Source organism: Falco peregrinus, chromosome 9, assembly GCF_023634155.1.
Source record: "Falco peregrinus isolate bFalPer1 chromosome 9, bFalPer1.pri, whole genome shotgun sequence".
NCBI lineage: Eukaryota > Metazoa > Chordata > Aves > Falconiformes > Falconidae > Falco > Falco peregrinus.
The window spans coordinates 18,862,797-18,876,454 of record NC_073729.1 but is presented as its reverse complement, the minus strand read 5'-3'; the positions used below and the strand labels follow the sequence as shown (position 1 = coordinate 18,876,454).

Genomic DNA, 13,658 nt, shown 5'->3' with positions numbered 1-13,658 from the left:
AGCACAGCGGCGGAGGGCACCGACGGCGGGGAGGGGGCCGCCTAGGCACAGTGAGGCGGGCGCTGCCTGTCTGAGCGCGGGGGGGCGGCTCCCCGGCCCGGCTCCCCCCGCCCCCCGCTTCGCCCCGAGAAACGCGGCCCCGCCGAGCCTGGGCGGCGGTAGCGTGGGGGCAGCCAGGCGTGAGCAGACCGCTGTCCCCACCGTCCCCTCGCAGCTTCCCGCGTTCTGCCCGCTGCCCCCTCACAGCTTCCCGCCCTGTCCCGCGCCAGGTAGGCAGAGCCCGGGGTGGGGGGCCTGCTGAGGCGGGAGCCGCAGAGTGAGGGGTACGCCCTGTAGGCGGCGGTTCGGGGGACCGGCTCTCGGTGGCTGCTCCCCCTGCCTTGTACGGAGGCAGGTGAAACGAGGGAGGACGGGACGGGGGAGGCTTCGGCAAGGACCCCCCCTGGAACCCCGTGAGGCTGAGCTGTGTGGAGGCGGGCTCCCTGTTAGCCCCTGGACTTTGGCGGCGGAGTTTCGCTAGCTTGTCGGGGCGGGCAGCACAGCCTGGCCCCCGGGGACGGCGGCGGGCAGGGGCGGGAGATGCCGCTTGGCTGGAAGGCGCCTTCCTGTCCTCGTTGCTAGCTGGGGATGGGAGCGGCGAAGCGGCACGGTTAGGGCTGTTGAGGGTGGCTGTGAGGGGGCGCGTGGCCGTGAGGCGGTGGGGGTGAGGGGGGGGGGGGTGCGTGGCGGTGAGGGGGGGTGCGTGGCCGTGAGACGGTGGGGGTGAGGGGGGGGGGGGCGCGTGGCCGTGAGGCGGTGGGGGTGAGGGGGGGGGCGCGTGGCCGTGAGGCAGTGGGCGTGAGGGGGGTGCGTGGCCGTGAGAGGGGATGCGTGGCCGTGAGGCGGCGGGAGTGAGGGGGGGGGTGCGTGGCCGTGAGGCAGTGGGCGTGAGGAGGTGGCGAAGTGGAGGGTGAGGAGTGGGATGGACAGGCCAGGTACCGGCAGACCCCTGGCTCTCATATAGTGGGGGGGCTGGTGGACGGTGGGGGTACAAGTGCATCCATAAGCAGTGCTAAATCCTCGCTCGCAGCAGAGTGACCTTCCCTTGTCCTGTTTGTATGATTCTGTGAGTGGCAGGATGAGGTAGGAGAGGGGAAAGCGATCGGAGTGTGAGTAGCAGGAAAGTGCTCTGTGAGGGCTCAGTGGAATAGTAAAAGCAGTGGGAAATTCAGTCAGCTGCTGCTGGGCTGTTGGCGTGCTTAGTCTGAAACACCTGTGTACGTAGGCCCTGCTCTTTTAACAGAGAAGCCACAAAACTTCCCTGCAAGTAACAAAACCTGTGAATTTATTATTCTGCATGTTTTTACATCCTTTCCTTTTTTTAGATCTTCCTTTTCTTCTTTCCTGTGGTCACTGCTCTGTTTAACTTCTCTCGGAATAACCTGCCTTGCTGAAGGGAGTCTTTGTCAGGGAAAAAAAAAAGTCCTCAAAAATAAATGCTACCTTTGTTTAAAGCTGTTTGTGGATCAAGGTTGTGACTTAACTGTGAAAGAACATGGCTCTCCTTTAAAAACACAACAGCACATTAAAACAATCAAAGTCTTGGGAGGTAACTAGGCTGAAATGCAATTCAGCAGTGTGAGACTTTAATGTAGGTTTTACAGTACCTCATCTCTCTTGTGAATAAATATATAATTAGTGGTAGGCCTTTTTGCAGCTTTTCTTTTTGTGTTTTATTTGAAGGAGTACTTCACGGTAGAAGTTACAATACTTTTAATCTTTCCCACTTTCTTCTGAGGACTGTAGCTATGTCTTTAGGCATTTATGTTTTTATGGTATGCTACGTTATTTTATTGGTACAGAATGTTATTTTAAAACCTGTTGTGTGTTGGTGAGTGGATTAGATTTCCTGTGGACCTGTCTGAGTTGGACTTGTGATTACCTAATTGCCTATGATTGTGAAGAATGAGAATCAATAAACAATGTCATCCTTCTAGTCTCAAGTTCCTCCTCTAATAAATTTGTATTATCTAGCACAGCATGGCCTTAATCTGCTTGTCATTGTGGAACAAATAATAGAGAATAGTGCATAGCATTGTTACACCTGAGGGAGTATGTAGATGAAGCAGCTGTGGCTGTTGCCTAGTCTGCCAGGAGCATGGTCTTCAGGCCCACTGAGGCACTGATGAACGCCCCACCTCCTGTCTGCAGTGAGAGACTGGGAGCACTTCCACATCCACTGGCTTGCGTGTAATAGGAGACAGCAAGAAAATGGGTTAAAGTATAGATCCACCCCTTCCAGGTTTCTGTGCTGTCTAAAAGTTGCAGAACTCTGGAGTACTTGCTGTTAAATTTTTCAATGCATTGCTGGACACCGCTGTAACAGTTTTCAGGCTTGGGTATGGATGTGAGTGGAAGCTAGTAGGTCCTCATAATCTCTGAAACATAGTGAGTTTTAAACAGACACCTGTATGCATTTTATAGCTCCAAAGGTACCGAAGTCCTAGCGGTCCTCCTGGATGTCATATGGCTTTACCCATATCTTCTGTATTAAAAATCCAAGGACTCCAGTTAAGCCAAATATATTAACATCCCTGAAATCAAATGAGAGCACAAACCACAGAGTGTAGGGAAACAGAGGTGATGTCAGTGCTCAGTTCCTTGCAGTGGCAGGAGGGGATGAGCAGGTTAGCTGGATCCCAGTTAGGAGAAGCACTCCTGATCTTTATGATCTTGCAGAAAGAGTCAAAATGGCCTCAAAAGGCCTTTGCTGAATATGGGCAACACTCTTCCCACTCCCAAATTTGATGGCACATATAATCTTGCGTATTATTAGGTATAAGGACCATCTAGGCATTTGCAAGGGTTTTCTGCAGCACCTTCAAACTACAGTGCAGCTTTGGGATTTCTTCTCTAGCCACAGCTGGTCTGAGGGTTTAGAAGGATTAAGCTGAAAAAAAGTAGCAGCTAAATTTAGGTAGCCAGTCTTAAAGACTGGCCAAATTCCTGCACACGTTTTCCAGGTGTTTTGCTGTAAACTAGAATTCAAAGCCCATGAAGATACAGCTGAGAGTCAGGGCCATCTGACAAATTCTTTGCATCAGTTCTGACTTGGTGTTTTGATAGCCTTTGCTTTATGCCACAGTACTCATGCTTTCTCCTGCTGTTAGGTCCCAAAAAAATGCTTTTTAATTTCTTCAGGTTGATTACCCTCTGCCTCTGTCCCAGCTTTTCTCTTTTTTTTTTTTTACCACATTTGTGCTTATGTGTCTCACAGCTGAGATTATTCAAGCTTTCTGTATTCCTTTTATTTTACAAATTTCTCAGATGCTGTAACCCCTGGATTAGATCCTAGATCTATCTGGGTTTATACAACGTGGGGTTAGATCTTAGATCCCCCACTCAGAAATAGCCCTAGCTCTTTCTTGCTGCGGGCTGCTTGCAGCTGGCAGCCACAGCACTGTCTGAGTAGTTCACATCTCGGAAATAGTACTTCTCACACTGTGTTCCTGGTGTGGGTGGTTCTGTGGATTTAGAGCCCTTTAGGATGTGCCTCAGGTAAGGTGTCTGTAGGCCATCTGGGATGTGAGGAGAGTGGAGGGCTGGGAGGTGTGGTGCTTCTTCTCCAGATCAACTAAGAGTGGTCTGAAGAAGAGAAGGTTAATTATGCAAGAGACTCCAATGGCTTGATCAAATTTCTTTCTTGAGTTTCATTGGCAGACTTCAGTTTCACTGCTGCTGCTATTATGTTGGGGTGTTGGATGGGTGTTAGCTGTGTAACAGACTGAGTTTCAAGAGAAGCCCCTCAGAGTCCCAGTGTGACGTAGGCCTTCACATCAAACTAGTTTTCCATTAATTAAAAAAGCATGCACCCTAGATAGTGTGAACTCTTTGGTAAGGATAGTAAAGACAAGGTATTTATCTTCAGCCTTTTAATACTTTTTTTTGACCTTTGCTTATTTCTTCTATGTTAGTTATTCATGCCTCTTGCATATCTGAAACATCTTTGCTGAAACCTACAGGAGGATCATTGCTCTATTTTCTAACGTCTCAATCTTGTCCTAATCAAAAATGTAAATACTCGCATAATGATTTGCATGTGATTAACTTCAGAAAAACACTGTCATACTAAAATCAGTGTGTTGTGGAATCTAATTTTCCTGTCTGCCTGAGAAGTAGCACCTGGAATTCGTAAACGAAGAATTCTGAAAATATAAACTACTTTCAGCACTGCTGTTTACTGTCTGCATTTTTCAGTTCAGCCTGGGAAGAACGGTAATTTAAAAATATGATGATGGTGATTTTTCTAACCAGTTTCTCTCTTCAGTCTTCATAAAAAGCGTCATTGCTTTTTTATTTAAAAATGAACAGGCTTATCATGGTATATACTTATGCTCAGCTTGCCAGCACTGATCTCGTGATCATTTATGAACACAGCATCTAACCCATTCCAGAAGTTTCAGGGAAAGTAAGTACGCCTGTGGACAGAAACTTGCAGATTTTGGGGAATACAGGGAAACCATGAGAAAATAGTGCCATTGGAGCTAGGGCAGCAGTGTAGCTGACCTTGGATTTCAGTTTCCCTAGCACAAAGCTTTGTGTATAAACTGGAAGATCAGGCTGTGAGCCTCTGTATGGAGCAATCAGTAGACAAGGATATGATGCAGGCGCTTTGCCAGCAGTTGACACAAGTGGTTTTGCTTGATGTCAGAGATGCTGATAGTAAAAATTCTTGGGTTCTCACTTGGTTGTGGAGATGATTGTCACTGACATCTCGGAGATGCTGAGTACATGAATTTGACACCGTCTTTCTATCTTTTAAGAATACGCAGATGAGATTTAATTCATGTTAAAAACCTAGGGTCTGAACTGAGCACTTGATGTGCATCATTTGCTCAGAACTCTGGTCTTGTTTTAATAGGCTGCCTTCAAGTCAGTGAGTCTGTAAGCCAGCACAGAGTTACTTTGGATCAGATGCCACAGCGTATAAGGGCTATCCCTATCTGTAAGCACTCAGTCTTTGAAAACAGGACTATCAGCAGTACAGCAAATACTGTGTGCTGCTGGAGTGTGTTATACTGTTGGTTACAAATGCACGTTTTGGACCTCTTAGAGCAAACAGAAAGTGCCACTGTTATTGATGATTCCATACAGCAGCTTTAACAAGTCTTTTCTTTCAGGAAAGAGGAGAAACCTGTACAATGTTTCTGTTGATACAAATAAAGACTTACTTCTAAATGGTGAGATAAAACGTAAGGCAAGCTGTGGGTCAGATTTAAGTTCAGGTTATATTTGAAAAAGTATTTCAATTTTTTTTTGGTGTGACACATTTAGCATATGGTTCTGCCTGATGCCTAAGATGTGGTAGCTGTGTTTCACGTTCAACATTGTTTCTAATAAATTTCTGTATTAGAAGTAAATAGTATATGATCTTTTCACTTAAAAAAAACCCCCGTCAACCACTTTTTTTGGAAACCAATGAAGTTTTTAGAAACCAACTAGGCTACTCTGTCTTTTTGATGGAAAGGAGCATGGGAGAGCAGTGCACCCATGTTCACTCCTGAGCATGTATTTTTCTTGTGTGTAGGGGTCTGTTGCAGTGTATGAGGAAATGTGCATTGTGCTCAGCAGTGTGAGTGTGCTGGGAGGATCTTGATAAATGTGCATGGTTGAGCAATATATGCTTAATGAGGGAATGCCGAGTGATGTAGTAAGTATTGTGCCAACACCTTCTTGGAGGCACCAGAGACTGTGCCTTTACAATTAAATAAATTAGGCCAGTGGCTGTTCTCCATCCCTGAGGCCAAATGGTGCAGCACAGCTCTCTCCCATGCACCTGAGCTCACTTCCTTTCCAAAATGGCGTGGCAGTGACCAGACTGTCAGTTGGGGATGGAGCCTGGGGTTTCCGAGTGCCCAAGCTTTGACTGTTCACTTGCTCTCTGGGATCCCAGGGTGAGCAGGCAAAAAACATGCTAGTGAGAGTGCAGGCAATTAAGCCATGTAAACAATCTCTGTGCAGTTTTGTTTATTAGTAAAGCTGTAGCCGTAGTATTCAAGACCTGTGGCATTACTTTTCTGAAATTTGTTATTGCACTTTCATGTAGAAGGGGTTGTCTTATATAATTGATTTAAACCATTTTATTCCTATGTTTGGATTGTAAATGTCTCTTGATTTAGGGTTTGGTAACACTGTTATGCTTAGCCATGTACACCAGTTCGTTGCTGCAATTTCAGAATCATAGTGTATGCATGCTTTTTGTTTAATTAAACTTTGCTGACAAAATATCAGCAGAGTGAGTACTTGACAAAATTTGAGAATTGTAATGAGGATGCAGTCATTATGGAAATACAGTTCTGGGACTAACATCCTTTCAATTGCAAACAGACAATATTTACTCTGAGTAAATTTTGAAAGTGAACCTCAGAAAAACAGTTAAGTGGTATTCTTATTTTTAGCACTGAGACTGTGAAGCTGTGGAACCAGCCGTTTAAGCTTTAAGTTTAAAGTTTAGTCACCAGAGTAGAACAGAGAATATGTTCAACATTCCTCAATCTGATTATCAAGATATTCCTCCTTTAATGTTTGTTAACACTGCAATATAAATACTTTAAATCACCCAGCTGTTCCACTGTCATGACTTTTACATAGGGATGTGAGAAGAGGCTGTGTATCTTGAATAGTTTGTGACTTCTGCTGATCATCCTTTTACATTGTTAAGTCTCAGGTAGGGAGATCTGTATCTGGGTAATTTATAATGCTGATGGTCACTGATGGGTTGTACAAGGTGGAATGAAGCCCAGTTAAGAGTACTGAGGGGGGAAAAAGGGTAGGTGATGAAAAGAAGCAAACATGACAGATATAAAGAAGGAGAGAGGTAGAGATGGAGGAAGATGATGCAGAGTGAAGCCTACCACAGTTAAGCTGTTGCATTATGTTAATCATAACCAGGGAGAAAGTGTTTGCTGACCTTAATGTGAGACGTGTAGGTAAAAATAATCAGTGGAAAAGGCAACAAGAGAAGTGAAAAAGGTCCTTAAAATGCCATGTATTTAATCCTGCTGGTAAAAGAATGTCTGTTGCTGGTGAAAACTAACATCTCTGTTTCCCACCGTGTAAGAAATGTAAACTTCTTTCCCAAATTTCGCTTTACTACTTACACACTTTTTGGCTTTCTGCATTTCTAATTGAACTGGTGTTCAGTTTCTTCATTAAGCTGTAAAAGTGGCAGTTAGTTTTGCAGCTGAAAGTCTATGATGTTGACTTGGGTGTAGAAGACTCAAAGTTACTCGCCCCTTTTTGGGAAACATTTTAAATGTCTCCTGTCAGATTTTTTTTTGGTAAGAAATCTGGACCAGTTGTCTTGGTAGCTTAAGGTGCCACTTACAGTGCATTATATACTGGCTCCAATCTAATTCTTAAGCAAAATGTAGGCTACAATTAAACTAGGCATATAATTAAAGAATTTGAGATAAGACTTTTCTGGGTACAAAAAGATGCTTTTGTAATGAGAAAAGCATGTGCTCAGATCCCATCAACCTATTTTAAAAGGAGGGCTGATTGCAGAAACTGTGTTGCGCAGTAGGCTGTTAGTGAATTATGTTGATGTTCTTCATATATGTATTTTGAAGGCAGCTTTTCCAGTGGGGGAGAGTGATGTGAATAGGGTGCGTCTCTGGAAACCATGTTGCATTTTGGTTAACAGTTGCAATTTGGTTAAAATTGTTGTGTATTAATGTTTTCCCATTTTCCCACCATTTTCAAATGTTTTACTGACCACTGTAAAATATGGAGATTTTTGTTCAGTTAATCCAAAAGAGTACACTGAGTTTTTCCACCATATAACGCCCCTTATGAAGTTATGAAACTGGAGGGGTTTCCACCCAAGTTGCGCCCCACTGCCATGCCACAGATAGGGAGGAGGAATCAGACGCCTGCCACTACTGCTTGCCTCCTCTCTGGAGAGGGCCTTTCAAAAGACCTGATCTGATGAAAAATGGAGTATAATAAAACTTGTGCCGCTTGCCAGCATTCATATTACTCCCAGGACATGTCCTTACAGCTTTGATGTCAGCAGTAAGAGTAAATTTTAAACTGACAGGTAACTGACCTGTGGAAATCTTCCACTAGCTCTTTTAGACCAGCTACTTTCCAATTAGGTTCCCCTTACAGAATTCTGTAGCAAGCTTAGTAATTTGGCCCATTAATTTAGTGTAGCGTGTATACATATCTGTAGCTATTATTTCTGAAAATAGATTTTTAAGTACACTGTAAATGATTGTAGCTGTATGAAACATTATGTTTCTCTTAAATGATATCTATCCAATTAGACAGTATTCTCATAGGACATGACTTTGGTGTAGTATATTGTTATTAGTTTTGTTAGTATGCATTACTTTAATAAGTCTGCAGAATGAGCCTACCATCAGTGCAGTGGACTGTACAATTTCTGTCTTCTCCAGGAAATATTAAGATAGGGTTTTCTGAAGCATATTATAACCTGAAAAACATAAGCAAGAAGATGGCAACCTTTCCTACTACTGATAGTCACAAGTCCTTTGTTGTCTGTTGTCTCTTCCTAGGAGTAATAAGAAAGAAAAGTGATTGCTGGCCAATTAGTTTTTTTTTTTTTTTTTTTTTTTTAACTTTATCTTTGGTTGTTTTATATATTTCTCAGTACAAATATCTTGTATTAACTCCCAGAAGCTGGAATTTCTGTGGGAGCAACAGAAGTTGATGTGTGCCCAAAGACCTTAATTCGGCTCAGTCATTGCCCCTCTCTTATTATGTACTGTTATGCTGTTGTGCTGATTAGACCTGAAAAAGTTAAAAAGTTTAAAATGAAATGGCGATGCTTTTTGGAAGACAAGGCTTGTCTACCTGTCTACTGCAGGCAATTGCAGTTTATAAGCATGTAATTCATATTAGGATCAGCAAGATATGTCAGCTGTGGGTTCCTGACAGGGAGTATCTAGATGAGGACTCAAGCAAAGAGACAGCCTTTTTGTTTTTTTTTCACTGCCTGCTATCATAATGAAGTAGGGCCAGAAACGAAGGCAAAATTGTAGCCTAAACTGAATGGCTTACAGGGCTTTACTGCTTTAAAATGCATTTAATTAGTGGTTTAGACCGCCTACAACGGTGAATGGAGAAATGGTCCTTCTGGAGGGCTCTTCTTTTCATGTAGCTCAGCCATCTCTGCAAGGTGAGTTTATCTTTCCCATCAGAGCTTGCAGGGATGGCTGCTTGGCAGGGTTGGCAGACCTGGCTCCTGTATCCCATAAAAATCTGCATTTGTGCTTCAGTAACTCTGGCTTGAGAAGGGAGGATCTGAGGAGCTTCCGGGTAGGAGGCTGGCTGCTCCGCTCACCATCGTCTTCTCTCTAAAATGGGCCTGAGACCTGCTTGGGAAATCAACAGCCCACAGAAATTTAATACTTTCTCGTTTCTCACTTTCAGCTCTGTTACATCCACTTGATCCATTTGCTCCCCATTGGAAAGCACAAACCCAGCAGGACAGAGAAGCGGCCTGTAGGCTCGCCTTCGTGGGCACCAACCGCCATATGTACGACTCTGCTCCTGAATGTGAGGTAAAGTTATTTGGGAGGGAGAGGCTTCTCACGTGAGGGAAGAGCGATGTCAAGGTCAGCTGAATATCCCTATTGGCCTTTCACCCCAAGAAGGTGTCTCGCACCTGTGGGTGCTGTTGCTGTTTTTTTCCCTCTGTTTTCTTTCCCTTGGCTGTAAATCTGAGATCCCCCTGTTATTGTCCTCTCTGTAGTTACAATTGTGTGAGGGATGAGGGCTGATGATGGAAAGGCAGCCTTCTGTCTCCTACAGTCTCACCTTAGTTTCAAAGCCTCCTACGATTCCCACTGCTGTTGATAGTTGGTGCATATGATCTTTATGGGTTGTTGTCTGATGTCTGCCAGTTTGCCAGCCTGTAGTTGAGGTGTTATCTATGCTTTGCAAATATTGCGAGCACCACCTGCAAAACTGATCAGAACCTAACATTTTTCTGTGTGGTGAAAAAACATCACAGAAGAAAAATATGGTGTAAACCACCATTAAATTAAACTCATCAAACTACTCTTTGCTTTCCTTTTTGCAAAGCTCCCTTACTTGCCAAATTAGATAGGACAAAAAAAAAATGCCAGTTATGCTGAGTGTAGCAGTTTAGTGATGTTCCCAGGTCTCGATAATACACTTTTAGCAGAAAATGCTAAAAATGTTGACTTTTTTTGTAGTTTGTTCATGCTTACTATTTTTGTTCAGTGACAGAATGTTGCGTAGTACAAAACAACATGTGTAGCAGTATATTAATGATATTCATATTTATTGATACCTAAAGTTCTATCAATTTTACCCTAAACTAAAAATAATACCTTACTGAGCCCTCAGATACCAACGTTTCCTTACTGATCATCTGGGAGTGTTAAGATGGTACCGTGAGGTCTAGTCTAATTAAATGGCCTTTCATAATTTATATTGCATATCAGTGTAATCGTTAACGCAAACCTTGCTCCACAGTGTTGTTGCAATTGTTGTTGGGTTTGTGTGTGTTGTGTTCCCCCCCACCCCAGCCTTTTTAGCATTTGGCTACAGTTGAAATGTTTATGAAATTACTGTTCAGTATTTCAGCTTCCCTCCAGTCCTGTCAGCTCTCACTTTGAAATCTACTTTTTAATCTCTCTCTCTCTCCCCCCACCCCTGACCTTGCCTCATATCTCAGTAAGTGAATAGAAATTGTAATACTATGAAAAGTTTGTGGAGTGAGAAGCATCACATAAACAAACTTCTGAATATGTAATTTCTGAAAGGCATCTAGTCAATTGGTGACCAGAGGAGTGAACAAGTTTACTTGTTTTGTAGACCTTTATTTATATGCCAGTTGGTTAAGAGATAAGGACTTCAGATTTCCATGTGAATATTACATCTTTCCTTGAATGATAAAGAAATTCTGCAATTGTAGAATCAGATTCACAGGTGCAAAACAACAAGAAAATAAAGCTCAACATGAAAATGAACAGAATTGAATTTAATTCCTGCTTTAGACCTGCTTTCCACTGAGTCTATGGAATCACATCAGTGGGAGAGCTTGGGTCCCCTTGGGCAGCTCTGTCTGATGCGCAGGTTCCTGATTTCCTAAACATCTTGCATTTCAGTGTGTTCAGTCTGTGTGCTTCACCCACAGATTAATTTTATCAGTTTCTCACAAACTGTACACAAATGTTGCATTGATAGCTGCAAATATATACAAGCATGTTTGTGATCCAGTAGCACTAGAGGTGTTGAACAGGTGGCATTTTGTCCTGCTATGTACCATACAGAGCATTGATTTTGCCTTGAAAGCTGTCTGGTTGAAATGTAATTTAAAGATCGAATGTAAAAAAAAACCCAAAACAGCAGTAGAGCTGGAGAAAGTAATCAATATATACAACCCTGCTGTAATAAAATATGGGCATAGTTTTGTCAGCTTAAACCATACTAATGTTCTTTCAAAATTAGTAAGTTTGTATGAAATACTTGAATGATATCATGCATTTAGAAAAACCTAACCACTGAAGTGAGTTTATTGGGTAACAATAAATATTGTCTGCAGGAAAAAAGCCCCATTTTGTACATTTTTGCTTCATGGCTGTCTTGTATACTTGATACTCTGCCATGTGAAAAAGTCTGAGAGGCTGCCACAGTGAATGCCCCACACCTTGTACTCTGCTGGTGTGTCAGGGTTATTTGGTTAATGCTTATTTTCATTTCAGACTTAGGAGCTTGTAGAGTCTCTGTCACTGAACACTTGTAAGAACAAGTAAGAGAGACCTCTTGGCATATCCGTAGGTGTATTTTATCTTGCTTAGGGGCAGAGAGTGCAGTAAACACCACCTTGAAGTCTGTTTGGCCCTAATTTGCCTAGTATTCGATCTGTCTCAAGTGGTCAGCTAAAAGCTTGCTGGTAAATAGTTCATGAAGCTGAGAAAGTGTAATTGAATTTATTTTTCTTGAAGAAATTTATTCACTGAACGTTACATACAAGTTTTTTCTACTGATGATAATCAGTTAATTGTTTCTCCAGAATTTCTTCATTAATTCACCTGTGTGTGAGGAAGATCAAAATCACTTGTTCATTTATGTAAAGCATTTTGCTAAAAGAACATGTAGCTCTGTTTGGGAGGGGTGTAAATTCCTGCTCTAGTTTCTGGATGTAGATCATTTAATTAATGGACTGGCTGCTAATGGGGACATGCCTTTAATTCAGGCTTTCTTAAAAAGGACAGAGTGGCAAATTCCTGGCAACCTTACTGAATTATAATGCTTGCAGAAGAGTCACTAAACTAGTTAAATGTTCTAGATGCATTGATCAGTTGTTTAGTCAGATAAATGCCAACAGAATGTCTGTATGCCCTGGCTGGAGCGGCTCAGAGGTAGGTGGAGAGACTGTTGGTATTGTCACATCTGGCAGTATATAAAACTCACTGGAATGCTTGAAATTACCTTTCCATGTACTTCTCTTCCTTTGCAAAGGTCATAATGATTTCTTAGGTCATGATGGAATGTGTTGCTCCCAGGACTGTTCAGTGAGGTCTCCTAAACACCGCCATTAAGGTGGTCCATCCTTTGTAAAATGCTTAGGTTTCTGTAAAGAGAAAAGAGTGCGGTGGCCTAACAACAATTGTCTTTAATGTCTTGAAAAGGATAAAAAAGAATGTGTCTCAAAACCAGTGGAAATAAAATTGTATATAAGCATTTGAGAGTTATGTGCATTTGGAACCTTTTATTTTTTTCTTTTCTATTGCATCCCAAGCCACAATAATGACAGCAATCCCAAAATCAGGCATTAGTAAGGCACAAGCTTTTTGTGTAGTACATTTAAACTCAGTATCAGAGAAGCATGCAGAAGAAGAGCTTCTGCTGACTTTTATTTAGTTCTACCAAAGTGGATGTTATTTTAGTTCTACTGGCATACTCTGAAAAGAAGCTGAGAAGTTAGGTTTCAATAGGATTTTAGAAGTTTTATTATGGCAAAAAACCCCTCACCCAAGTTAGATTTTTAGTTTGTCTTACCCAATGCATTCACATCCACTTTGTCCCTTGCCAGGAAAAAAATCTTAACTACTCTGTGTTTCATTTCTTATTTATTGGATTGCATTCCAGAATTGCTTGGAGATTGCTGTTGTAAATGTCATTGGTTTGTGCTCAGGGAAGTATAACCTACCAGAGTTTATGTTAAAAGTTTTCTTCTTTCCTCAACAGAAATTTAACAGGCAGTTAAAACCAGAGGCTGCAAAAGCCTTCAGGCCAGGCAAATATGGGAAAGAGAAATACAGAGCAGCTATCACTCGGAATTGGGCATGGTGGAAGGAGTAGGACTGGTTCCCTTGCAGAACAATCCTGGAGCTAGAGTAGCCAAAGAGTGATGAAGCTGAAAGTCAAACATTATCATCCTTTGAACTGTCAGGGCTTATTCTGACGTAAGCCATGCAAGGAGAAAGGGTAGTGTGTAGCTATAGGACACTTGCATTAGACCTGGTTATAGGGACTGTCATGAACGTCAGCTGTCCTTTATTAAGCAGCGATTCAAATATGTTGTAACTGTATCCTTTATTTGAAGATTTAACAGAGGTGATAGGTGTTGTAATAGGGGATTAGATTATATAGGTCTGAGATGATAAGGAAAAAAA

At 42.5% G+C, this 13,658-nt stretch overlaps 1 protein-coding gene across 7 annotated transcripts in view; it reads left to right on the top strand.

Moving 5' to 3' along the window:
• SHANK2 (SH3 and multiple ankyrin repeat domains 2) overlaps positions 1 to 13,658 on the top strand; it is a 354,214-nt gene that overhangs the window by 368 nt on the left and 340,188 nt on the right. For 5 of the 7 annotated variants that reach the window (XM_055814242.1, XM_055814244.1, XM_055814241.1 and 2 more), the window contains exons 1-2: positions 148 to 269; positions 9,439 to 9,569. The gene's annotated coding sequence lies outside the window, so the exon portion shown is untranslated. Of the gene's footprint in view, positions 1 to 147; positions 270 to 413; positions 650 to 9,438; positions 9,570 to 13,658 lie in introns of those variants that run through there. The other 2 variants (XM_055814239.1, XM_055814240.1) reach the window with 2 other exon arrangements.